The sequence below is a fragment of the Notamacropus eugenii genome, chromosome 3, assembly GCF_028372415.1.
Source record: "Notamacropus eugenii isolate mMacEug1 chromosome 3, mMacEug1.pri_v2, whole genome shotgun sequence".
NCBI lineage: Eukaryota > Metazoa > Chordata > Mammalia > Diprotodontia > Macropodidae > Notamacropus > Notamacropus eugenii.
The window spans coordinates 20449979-20463284 of NC_092874.1; the positions used below are offsets into that span (position 1 = coordinate 20449979).

The window sequence follows — 13306 nt, forward strand, 5'->3', positions numbered from 1 at the left end:
ACTATAAACCAAGCCCTGATTTGCAGCTTTTGTTGATTTCTGAGTTGTATATGATCACAATGAAAATTTAACAACTACTTTTCCCTGAATCAAGCTGGTTCCAGCACAGTCCAGCTTCCAACTCTAAATGGATGACCCTTATGAGCCCAGAGCAATCACTGAAACCACTCTCCTTATTGGTGACTCCCTAGCCCACACCACCATTCCACGAGAGGCCAGAGGTATGCTCACTTTACTTCCAGTTCAACTCACTCTATGGACTTCTCCATCTCCTAGCTAACCACTATTCTCTTCCCCCTTCACTTAACAGTTCCCCTTCATTAGAAGCTAAGCTCCTTGAGAGCAGGAACATTCTGGTTTGCTTGTATTAACATCTCCAGTAGTTAGCACTGTGCCTGGCATAGTCAGTGTTTGATACACGTCTTATCTCTCTAAGTAAGAATGGTTGCTTTCTCTCTCTTTTTTTAGGGGGGGGGGGCAGGATGAAGAAAAATGTACAGAAAGTGATACTATTACTATAGTAGTGATCATAATCATACTTAAATTGGGCTCTTTGGTCACTGGTATATTGCTGGAGAAAAGCATATTATAGATCCCTGATCAGGAGAATAAAGGATTCTCTGCCCATGTATCAGTTGGTTGGTTGGTTGGTTGTTATCCTTCATTTTCAAAGAGGACCAAATTGACATCACCATGATAAAGAAAAGTTTCAATGTGTCCAACTGTGGCTGGTCAGACCAACATGAGCTTGGAATGCTCTACAAGACACAGATAGTCCATAGGAATTTTGGGCATGGATACTCCAGATTTGCGCATCCTACATTTACTTTGTGCTGACTCGGTTCTGCTTTAGTCATAGAGCACAGCACCCTTTCTGGTGTGGGCACACTATGCTGAGTGGTCTTGTGCCAGTGTCTCCCTTGTTGCACAGTCAAATCCAAAGTTATTGAGAGAGACTTTGAGAGTGTCCTTGTTTCGCTTCTTCCGAACACCATGTCCTGCCCCATATGAGTTCTCCATAAAATAGTCTTTTTGACAAGAGTACATTTTGCATTTGAACAACATTTGAATACTTGGCAGTTCAGCTCGAGCAAGGACTTCGGTGTCTGGAACCTTATCCTGCCAGGTGATCCGCAGAATCTTCCTAAGACAGTTCAAATGGAAACGATTCAGTTTCCTGGCATGGTGTTGCTAGACTGTCCATGTTTTACAAGTATGCAACAATGAGGTCAACACAACAGCTCTGTAGACCTTCAGTTTGGTAGTCAGTCTAATACCTCTTCTCTCCCAAACTTTTCTTCAGAGCCCCCCAAACACTGAGCTGGCTCTGGCAATGCATGCCAATCTCATTGTCAATGTGTAGGTTATTTGGAAAGACCCAGTATGTTCACCATTGTGCCCCTTAGAGAAGAGATCTAGGTGACAGATTTGCAGAAGGATGTTGAGAAGCTGGAGAGATTCAAGAAGAGGGCCACCGTTGGAGGCCATGACATGTGATTGAAGGAACTAGGGCTGTTTAGCCAAGAGAGGAAAAGACTTGGTACTAGTAGGGAGGGGGTGGAGAGAGGAAGGGCAAAAAAGTTGTCCTCAAGACTATCATGTGAAAGAGAATTAGATTTACTCTGTTTGGGTGGAAAGGGTAAAACTAGGAGTCATGGGTGGGGATAGAAGAAAGGTTGAGATTGAAAGTTGCTGTAAGCAAAGAAATCCTAGCAGTGAGTACTAACCCACGGTGACGTGGTTTTGGACAGTAGTGGGTTTCCCCATAACAGGGGAGGCACTTGTTGGGTGCGTTGTAGTGGGGGTGCATTTATTCAGAGGTGGGTTGGATTCAGTGGTCCTTCCCACTCAGAGACTCAGTCTCTGACTATGAATTGTTTCAGAGCAGCCATATTTCTCAGAATGTTCACCTCCAGAAATCAGTCTTTCAGCAATCAACCAACAAACATCGACTATGTGCCAGCACTATGCTAAGGGCTGAGAATACAAAGACAATTAAAAAATCAACAGGCATTTATTAAGCACCTACTATATGCCAGGCACTATGCTAGATGACAGAGATACAAGGATAAAAAAAACCAAAACCATGAAGCACTGCCTGCCCTGAAGGATCTCACATTCTAGCAGAATATTTATGACTTTTGATTTGGTTTTCCTTCTCAGCAGACCACACAATTGCCCTTGTCACGTTAGACCTTCACCTTGCCTTGACCAGAGAGAGAAGGAGCAGACTGAGGCAGGACCAGTGGATTGGCTGAGAGACGTTATGACAGGCAGCATTTCATGGCTTCATCTTGTCTAACTTCTCCCTCCATGTTGCAATCTGGGCACATTCAAGAAAATGCATGAAGTCATGTTGGCCAGAGGAGCAGAATTTCCTGCTCTAGACCTTGAATAATGACAACTAAAGTTGCTGTCTCATCCCTGGGATAGTGAATCTCCCAGAATGATCTGCGTGCACAATTTTCCATGGACAAGTCCCTTTCTTGGGAGCTCAAGGTCAGCGGGGAAGCCTGCTTGTCAGCACTGGGCGGGATCTCGGCGCAACCTCTTGCTCCTGCCTACGTGAGCTGTGTGAAGAAGACTCATTCTGGCCAGGCGAATGGTACATGGGTGTGGTGTCAACCTTTGCCCAGGTTTTTGTTGTGTCCAGCTTTTATGAGCTCACAGAAGTGAAGCAGCTTCACAGGAACTGGTCTCCAGGACTTTGGGGGACCCAAGGGTAAAGATTCTGCTTCCAGTTGCTCAGCAGGGGAAGAAGCAGGAATGAGGAAGCAAGAACCCAATGAACTCTTAATACCGAAGGCGTCCTTTTCCTACCAAACTAAGAGACCTTCTTTCTGTCTTCCTTCAGTCTCTCCTTTTCTCCATTCTTGTGATTCCTTTCTTTCTCGCTCTCCTTATGGTTTCTTCACTCTCCACCTTCATCTGCCTTTCAGGAGGGCAAGTGAGTGTTCTTTGGGCCTCAGTTTCTTCACCTGTAAAATGATCATAATTAACACTTACAGAACGCTTTAAAGTTTGCAAAATGCTTTATTCTCAGTAAGTATCTTATTGACGCTTATGTGATTACATAACCTCTCTGAACCCATCTATATTCCTTATCTATAAAATGAGGAATTAGAGTAGATAGCCTCTGAGGGGAACTTCCAATTTAAGAATTCTGTCCACCAGTGCAGATTCCCAATGTGTTTATGACTCAGTGGATAAATCCTAGAGCATTTCCTATGAGAAGTTAAGTGAATCCCCCAGGGTCACACAGCTAGGAAGCGTCCAAGATGGGATTTAAACCCAGTTTTCCTGACCGTAGGTGCAGCTCTCTATCCACCATGTCTTACTGTCTCCAAATGAGAGACGTGAACAAGGTGACCGTGGAAGTTCTCTCTAGTTCTAAACTTATGCTTCTAGGACTACTCTCACTCTCCATCTCTCCCTGTTCACCCTGACTCTCATGTTCCATTGCCTTTGACTCTTGGCTTTTGTATTTCCATTGGGTACAATTTCTACATGACTTACCAGAATGAGCTATATTTGATTGGAAATATTACAAAGAATTTTGCTCAAAGAAAGAAAAATATACTTTCAAATACCTGGAATTTTGTGGGTATGTTTGTCTACTGTGCAGATTTACTCATCTCTGACTTTCCTGGTAGCCTTTAAGAGTTGCTGTGACTGAAAAATTTATCACCCTGAGATCAACCTGATGATGGTCAGCCTTACCTTTATGATCTTAGGATATTCTAGTCTTTTGAATGACAGACCAGCTGGCAGCCTTGAATGACACACCTCTGGTCATCACCAGGAAGGACAGCAACCTTCCCATCTTAATAGAACCTCCGGGGGCTTGTGCTTAGCTCGTTTGGCTTTAGGGTTCTAGAGATCACCTCGATGCCTCAGCAGGTTCCAAATGAGGATTTGCATAGAGGATTGGGATAAATTACATGAGTGATTGGCTTGGAGATCGAACAGTGGAGGAGGAGGGAGGCCAGAGAGGCCACAAACAAGCCCCTGAGGACATGAGAGCTGGCTGGGGGCCTCTGGGGGAAAGTGGTGGGAAAAGTGGTTGGATTTTTATTACCAGACTGATAAGGAACTTTTTAGATTATGGATTAAGGGGAGCCTTCGAAGGCAATGCCACCTAGTGGCATGTGTAGTGAAACCTAGGACAGTTTGAGCAGAGTCTGTGGTGCTGATTAAATACTGAAATTCTGACACAGCTTCCAGGATCATCCCATAAGAATTTCTCAGGACTCTTACTCAATTTGTAAAGTTCTATGGCCTGTATGACTGTAGGCAACTCACTTCACCACCCTACCCTCAGTTTCCATCTCAGTAAAAAGATGGAGTAGGACTAACTGGTTTCTGACCCTATGACTGTATCATGGTGATTTTAACCCAGAAAGGGGGCGTGGGTTTTAGAACTGGAAAGTTTCTCACCTAATGTGGTCATAGACTCTAGTCCTACATTTTCAGATTAGGAAACTGAGGCTCAGGCAGGGAAAGGAGCACAAGGTCACACTGGCTGTAAGCAGCAGGGTCAGTTCCCTGACTCTCCATCCAGGTGTCTTGAGTTGGCAAACATTTTCTAACTAATTTCTCTATACTGCCCCATTTTTCCTTTCCCAAAAAAGAAGGAATAAAATTGGAAAGTTCTTCAGGAACCCAAAGCCAGAAATTAGACAACTGAAGCCAAGTAAGAATTTGCTGTTAGAAAACCTTCCAATGTGATCATAAGTAGAGCCGTAAGGGGACTCAGAGGACACTTTGCCCAAGTCCCTCATTTGGAAAATGAGGAAACTGAGGCACATAGAAAGAAAGTAACTTATCCAAATAGTGGGTAGTAGAGATAAGCCCCTAGTTGTTTTCACTACACTAAACTGGTATTTGAGCACAGTCCAAGAATAACTGAAATTGGTCACCAAGACCCATTCCAGGCATATATATTTTTTTCTGTATTTCTTTATTTGAAACCAATGAAGTCATTCGGGAGAGCGCTTTTTATTTCTCACAAAGAGAAATCCCTTCTCTAGATTCCTGTGGAGACAGAAGTCTGGTCCCACAATTCCATTACTTCTTTTTTTTCCCTTTGTATTATATCATCTAACATTGGAAAAATAGTCCCATAGTTTCTTGAGACAGATTATAGGGTGCCCAGGATGTGTGCTGGGCTCAGCTGAACAGGTCAATTACAGTCTCAACAATTACCACGCAGAACCAGGGAAGAAATTGAAATATATTTTGTCATTTGACATTGGAGGCGGATGTAGACTTTCCAAAAGGTCTGAATGAAAACGAAGGCTTTTTTTATTGCCTATCATTTGCATTTCTGCAGGTCCATTCGTGGACAGAGAGCCAAGCAGTTTATAGAACTGAACCCCAAAGAAGAACCCAAACACAAGCACCACCCATATAGTGTTTTGAAGATTTTCAAGGGTCCTGTCCTACTCTCTCTCCCTCCCCAGGGAGACATGGAGTATGTAAAAAACAGCATCCCCATTTTAGAGATGAGCAAACTAAGTCTGGAGAAATAAAATGACTTAGTCAAAGCCACATGTCTGGGAAATATCTGAACCAAGACTCCAATTCAGATCATCTGGGTAGAGAAGAAAGCCAATTCTCTGTGTCTAAGCACCCTTTCTATAGTTCTCGAAACCATAGAAAAGAAGGTCATGAGTATCACACAAAAGTGAATGTTATTCCTTTGTCCCCTGGAAACAACAACTTACACCAGAATTTCACTTATAAGTCACCAGAGTCTCTATTTCCCAGAACATAGTATATATTTTATAACATGTATACATACATATGGGGCAGCTAGGTGGTACAGTGGATAGAGCGCAAGTGCAGGAGTCAGGAGGACCTGAGTTTAAATCTCACCTCAGACACTGGACACTCACTAGCTGTGTGACCTTGGGCAAGTCACTTAACCCCAGTTGCCTCATCCTGGGTCATCTCCGGTCATCCTGATGAATATCTAGTCATTGGATTCAGATGGGTTCTAGAGGAGAAGTGAGGCTGGTGACCTGCACAGCCCTCCTTCACTTAAAACAAAGTCAAGTGCAAGTCATGTCATCATTTCTCTGATGGCATGGTCTTCTTCGGCAATGAAGGATGAACACACACATACTCACATATGGCAGCCAGGTGGAGCACTGGGGTAGAATGTTGAACATGGAATCAGGAAGACCTGAATTTGGATCCTGCCTCAAACATTTATTAGCTGTATCATGCTGGGCACTGACCTTAGTTTTCACATCTGGAAAACGGGAATAATGAGAATACCTACTTCACCAAGTTGTTGTGAAAATTGAATGAGAAAATAATGCTAGACCTAGATCTGTACAAACTCCTGCTCCTATACTGCTTTAAATTTTACTAAGGGCTTTCCTCCCACTATAAATTCTGATGAGTAAACTTTTACCTTATCTTACCCAGGTCTCTATGTCATGGTCTTTGTTTATTTGGGATTCTTTTTAAAGTCAATATTTATGTAACACCTTAAGGTTTGCAAAGTGCTTTACAAGTATCATCTCATTTAATTCTCTCAGATGAGGTACTGTTATTATTCCCATTTTACAGATGAGGAAATTGAGGCAAACAGATGTTAAGTGACTTGCCTAGGAAAGTCACTTGCCAAAGTGACACAGCTAGAAAGTGACTGAGGTAGGATTTGTCCTCAGGTCTTTCTGACTCCAAGTCCTTCACTCTAACCACTGTGCCACATGACTGAAATATTCCCTGACCATTTCCAAATTTAACCTTCCTATGTCTCAGTTTCCTTACCCATAAACTGAACTGGATGACCTTTGAGGTCTGTTCTTGCTCCAGATCTAGGATCTTGTGATTCCCTTGTAATCCAGTTTCTGACCCCATTATTCTACTGAAACTGCTCTCTCCAAGGTTATCAACAATTTTTTCACTGCTGAATCCAATGGCTTTTCTCATTCTTCCTCTTCCCAGACTTTTCTAAAGCTTCTGACACTGTCAATTCCTCCTTCCCCTGGCTATTCACTCTTCTTGCTTCCATGACCCTGATCCCTCCTTGTTCTTCTGCTGACCACTCTTCATCAGGCTCCCTTTCTGTCTTATCGTATATGTCCCATCCCCATCCCCCGAGACTGGACTAAGAGGTCCTGGACCTCTTTTCTTCTCTCTACAGTCTCTCCCTTCATGATATTATCACCTTCTATGGGTTCAGCCATCATCTCCATGCAGAGCAATGACTCCTACATCTAAACAGACAGCCCTAAACTTTAAATAGAAATGTTATTGTTACTATCATTGTAATTTTTATTTCTCCTTCATAAACTCCAGTTCCATATCACCTGCTCCCTGCAGAAGAGCTTCTCCAGATTGCTTCATAGAATCTCAAGTGCTACATGTCCAAAAGAGAACTTCAAACCTCTCAACTAAATCTGCCCCTCACTCAAACTCTCCTAATTCTGTTGACAGAATCACAATTCTTCCAGTTGCCCAGACTCATAGTCTTAGAACCATCCTTTGGTTCGTGTCTCAGAGATCCCTTTGGCAATCTGGTAAAACCTAAGGAGTCCTTTTCATAATCATGTTTTTAAATTTGTAAAATAAGATGGAACATTCCAAAGGAGTGAATGAGAAAGCATGTATTAAGTGCTTACTACATACATGCAAAGGACTGTACTCAGCACAGGAGCATATAAATAGAAAGGTCAGACATACCCTGCTCTGGAGGAGATCGAATTCCAGTGGATGGGGGAGAGAATTGGTGAAATAACACACAAGGAAGGTGGAAAAGTGCCATAGTCTTTAGAAGGCAGCAAGAAAGCAGAGAATAATACCTTTTTAGGGTGATTTCCACAGATAAAATCATATTTGTTTGTGATGTTGAATCATTAGACAGGGACAGGGACTTTGGTGACAAGAACTCTGCTTTCTGATTTTTGGTAGTAGTGGCTGTAGCCCCTAGAGGAGCAGGAACAGGCTGCATTTCCACAGGGGCTATTTCCCAGGATAACAGCTATGGGTGCTAGATTTGTGAATTCAGGATCCTGAGTTGTAAAAATTAGTTACCTCAGTGCCAGATAATTTTGATTACATGAAATTAAAAAGGTTTTGGACAAATAAAACTAATGCAACCAAGATTAGGAGAAAAACAAATTTGGGGGAAAATTTTTATAGTAAGTTTCTCTGATAAAGCCTAATTTCTCAAATATATAAGGAACTGAGTCAAATATATATATATATATATATATATATATATATATATATATATATATATATATATATATATATATATAATGAGCCATTCCCCAGCTGATCAATGGTCAAAGGGTGTGAACAGATAGTTTTTAGAAGCAAATCAAATGAAAGCTATCAATAGTCATATGAAAAAATGCTCTAAATCACTACTGATTAAGGAAATTCAAATGAAAACAACTCAGGTATCATCTCATACCTATAAGATTGGCTAATATGACAGAAAAGAAAAGTGACAAACACAGGAGGAGATGACACTAATGCATTGTTGGTGGAGTTGTGAACTGGTCTAATCATTCTGGAGAGCAATTTGGAACTGTCCAAAGGTCTACAAAACTATGCAAACCTTTTAACCCAGCAACACCACTACTAGGTCTGTATCCCAAAGAGATCAAAGAAAAGGAGAAAGGAGCTACTTGTACCAAGATATTTATAGTAACTCTTTTTGTGATGGCAAAAAATTGGACGTTAAAGGTATGCCCCTCAATTGGGGAATGACTGAACAAGTTCTGGTAGGTGATTGTGATGTAACTGTGTTATAAGATATGATAAACAAGATGGTTTCAGAAAAACCTGAGAAGACTTAGCTGAACTGATACAAAGTAAAGTGAGCAGAGCCAGGAGGTCTTTGTACACAGTAACAGCAACGTTGTATGATAATCAACTGTCAAAGTCTTAGCTATTCAGATAAGAATGATCCAAGACAACCTCAAAGGACTCATGATGAAAATGTTATCCATCTCCCAAGAGAGAACTGCTAAAATCTGAAAGCTCATTGAAGCCTACTTTTTTTTTTTCTTTTACAACATGGCTACTATGGAAGTATGACTTTACATGTATAGACAATATATTGGGCAGAATAGAAGGAAAAAAATTTTGAACTTACAATTTTAAAAAGTGAATGTTAAAAAATTTAAATGTAATTGGGATATATTTAACAAAAATAAATAAAAATGTATATTAAAAAATAAAATATAGTTATAAAATATACATACCTATATGTATATGTATTAAATTTCATAGATCCTGAGGTCAAGAACCCCAGTTCCAGTTGAATGTAAGTTCCTTGTGACTCAGGCTTCTTTCATTTTTCATCTTTGGTTCCCTAATCTCTTGTACTGTACCTTGGGTTTAATGCTGTTTACAGAATGTATTCTCTTGGTTCTGTTTTCTTCTCTCTACATCAGTTCATGTAAATCTTTCTTTGTCTCCGTGAAATCATCAATTTCCTTTTTCCTTTCAGCACCACAGCACTCTATCCCTTTCTCATACCACAATTTGCTCAACAACTCCATTGATCGCTATGCCTTTAGTTTCTGGTTTTTTATAACTTTGAAAGTGGTAAGAAGTGGGGTCAATGCAATGACCATCCATCATGGTCTGATGACAAAATATGTGATCCACCTTCTGACATGGATTTAGGGTACAGAATTATACACATATATGTAGGTATATGTATGTATACATATATATATGTACGTTTTTGTGCATTGTATTCAGTGAAAAAGGGAATTTATTTTGCTTAACTATATCTGTATATATATGTTTGTATCTTTGTAATATATTTGTATGTGTATATATATATATATATATATATATATATATATATATATATGTATCTGAAAAAGAATTTGTTTTTCTCTTTTCTCACTGAGGTAAGGAAAGAGAGGGAGAGAAAACAGATTTCTGTTCATTTGAAAAAGCACTAAAACAGAAAGTCTGGATGGGGGGCTACAGATGGGGAATGTTGCATGTACTTTCAGATGAGATCATTGTACCCTTTGGGGTTTGTGTGCATGTGTGTGTAACTTGTATATTTACTTTACAAGAGAACTCTCACTGGATGGGAGTAATCTGGCAATGAAAATAATGTAAAAACAAGGCACATCAAGGAAACTTTTTTTTAAAAAAAGAGGCAGGTAGTCTTCCTGTAACCTGACTGGGGTATGCTACCCCTCTATTTAGGGTGAATGGACGTAAAGATCAATAAAGGCCTTCCTGATTTCACAACAGATTCATTTCATATTGCTGTTCAGTGGACGAGGGAAATTAAGGTTGCAGAAATGGTATGCCACACTCCCTGATAAAGAGAAAAGATCACCCAAGAAATTGCACATATGATTCTGTCTCATGGTCAAAGGGCAAGCAGTTTTGTTGACTGGGAGGATCTAAAACTTGTTTATAAAAGATCTGTGAGCTGGATATTATATTTAATTATGAAGAGGTTTATTTTATCCTTGATGAGTTTATACTTGGTGGAGAAATCCAGGAAGCTTCAAAGAAAACTGCTGCCAAGGCTATAGAAGACTCAGATATGTTACAGGAGACAATGGAAGAATACATGAGCAAACCTTCATTTTAACTGAAAAATCTGCTTAACGACCCAATGATGCTGCATGTCATATCCGTAAAACTTCAGCTGGATGTGGTTCTTTTCTGATGTGCCAGAGCCTTATGACAAAAATAACGTAAGTGGATTGTATGTGAAACTTCTTGGATACTTTGGGATACTGTGTTCAACTAGCAAGACTGTAGCATATTTGTAACAGGTACATATCTATATTATTCTCTATACATGGATTGTCTCCACTGGAACTTAAAATAACCATCATTCAGTAGATTACGTATTTTGTTTATATAATGATCTTTACCAGCAAAATAATAATCTTAAAATATTTTTGAGAAATGATCTATGCTATGTTTTTGCTAGTATTCTCAAAGAACAAGTTGGTAACTATTTTGTAAAGGTTATTATGAATGTACTACTTATCTTGAACTAAAATAATACTTTTTTTTAACTGCACAGTTCTTTTTTAATGATGATTTCATATATGTTAAAGTAATATAAAAGGTCAGTTATTAGATAACTCTAGCCATGACATATAGATAGATAGATAGATAGATAGATAGATAGATAGATAGATAGATAGATAGATAGACAGATAGATGTAGATATGTATGTGTGTGTCTGTGGGTGTATACATATACATGTATCTCCATATATATGTACACATGGGTAAGACTTCAATAAATCTTCAGTCCCTCTTATCCTGAATTTCTTATTCAGGCTTGATTTTGGGGAAATAATAGCAATGACAAAAACACAACTACCTATCATTTAAAACAAAAATGAAATCTTCAAGAGCAACTATCTAGGATGAAATTTTTCTAATAAAACTTTGGCAGTCAGAATTGTAAAATACATGAAGTATCCCAATTTGTATATTCACCAAAATCATAGAATTTCAGATCAGAAGGGAGTTAGTTGAGTGGCCATTTAGTTAGTCCATCCTATGCTCCAAACTTACTAATTTACAAGAATGTTTTTATAACTTATTTTTTTATATGTCAAATGATTTGAGTGGCAGTGTCTATGACTTCCTTTGAGAGATATGATAGGATGATTGAACTGGCTTCCTTAATGCACACGGTGTAATGCCCTGGGAATGCCCTGGGATTCCAATCAATTCTAGCTGTTGTCTGCAGCGTCAGCACTTCTCTCTTTGGATACATAGAGAATTCATGTCTATTGAAATGAGATATCTGCATACCCAAGGGTATGAAAGTCTCTAGTTAGTAAATATTTTGTAAATTTCAGTCATAATTTTCTAATATCTTAGGACTTTGCTGAATTTTAGTTTATACCAAGTGTTTTCCTTAGTAACTGGACAGTGTTAGTCTGGAGGTCTAAGTTCACTCACATTGCAGTGACTAGAGGAAAATCATGGTTAGTTTTCTTGGGAGATAAATCTGCCTACTATGTGGATGTCTTTAGGAAATTTTGGATGGGATGGCTTCTAAAGGAGTTTACTAACACTAAAAATTACTTTTGTCTGCCTTAGTAGATATACGCATACACTTATTACATAAATTCCTGGTTGACAAGACAGAAACATACTAGGTAAAGGTGAATTAATGCATTTTAAGTTTTTTCCTCCAAATTAGCACCATTTATAATTATAGTTATATAATTATTATATAATATACAATATTATTATATGTTATATCATTATAATTATTATACACATGAATACTAGAAATGTTTAATGATTTTCATATCTGTTTTCCTTGAGTAATCATTTAACCTCAATCAACATGTCAAACTGCAATTTTGGAGCATTCATTGTCCAGTTTTATAGTTAAAAATTATCATCCAGGGCTTCATTACCTAAAGAAACTAAAGATGAAATTTTGCAAGAAAAAAAGAAAAACAATAATAGTTTGCATTTACTGAATGCCTTAAGGTTTGCAAAGTCCTTTGCAAGTATCATATCCTTTGGTTCTCACAACAACCCTGAGAAGTAGGACTATTATTATCCCCATTTTACAACTAAGGCAAATAATGAGTTAGTGACTTGCCCAGGGTCACATAGTTGGTAAGTGTCTGAGGTCAAACTCTAATTCAGGACTTCCTGATTCTAAAGTCTCTTGCTCCATCCAGTGAATCAATCTAGTTGCTTCAAATAAGAAATGATAATAATAAAGCTATAAAGTAAGTATTGTAAGCATATTATCCTCTCTTTACAGATGAGGAAACTGAGGTTCAGATGGGTTAAGTGAGTTGCACATTGCCACACAGCTAGCAAAAAATCAGACCTGGGATTCAGATTCAATTCTTCTGGTTTTACATCTATCATACTTCTTATCAAAACCACAGCCTTTCAGAGGGAGCCAGTCAAAGCCAGAACTATTTGTGAGGTGGGGAGGTGATTATTTTTTGAAATCTTGGTGAAACCCAGTAATGACTTGAGCATTCCCCAATACCTCCTTCCATCAGTATCACAGAAATGATGTTTTCCATGACCCAACCCCATTTTACACAATGTGGACCAGAGAGAAAGAGAGTGAAAGAGCCAGTGCAGTAATTTAAAGCGACTGCTGAGCCTTCTGGGAGGTTTCCTTTGCGGGAAGAAACACAAAGAAAACCTGTTAGCGCTCCCCTAATCCTCATAGGGCCTTCTCCCAGATTGCTTATGTTACTAATTCATCCAGATAGGTGCAGCCACCTGCATGCCTTGTGGGGCACCTGTAAACCAGGAGAGGCCAGACTCTGTGCACAGAAAGGGGGAAA

General features: G+C 39.3%; 1 pseudogene; it reads left to right on the forward strand.

Moving 5' to 3' along the window:
• Positions 1–2609: 2609 nt before the first annotated feature.
• On the forward strand, positions 2610–10971 carry LOC140531787 (AP-1 complex subunit sigma-3 pseudogene; annotated as a pseudogene).
• Positions 10972–13306: the final 2335 nt, after the last annotated feature.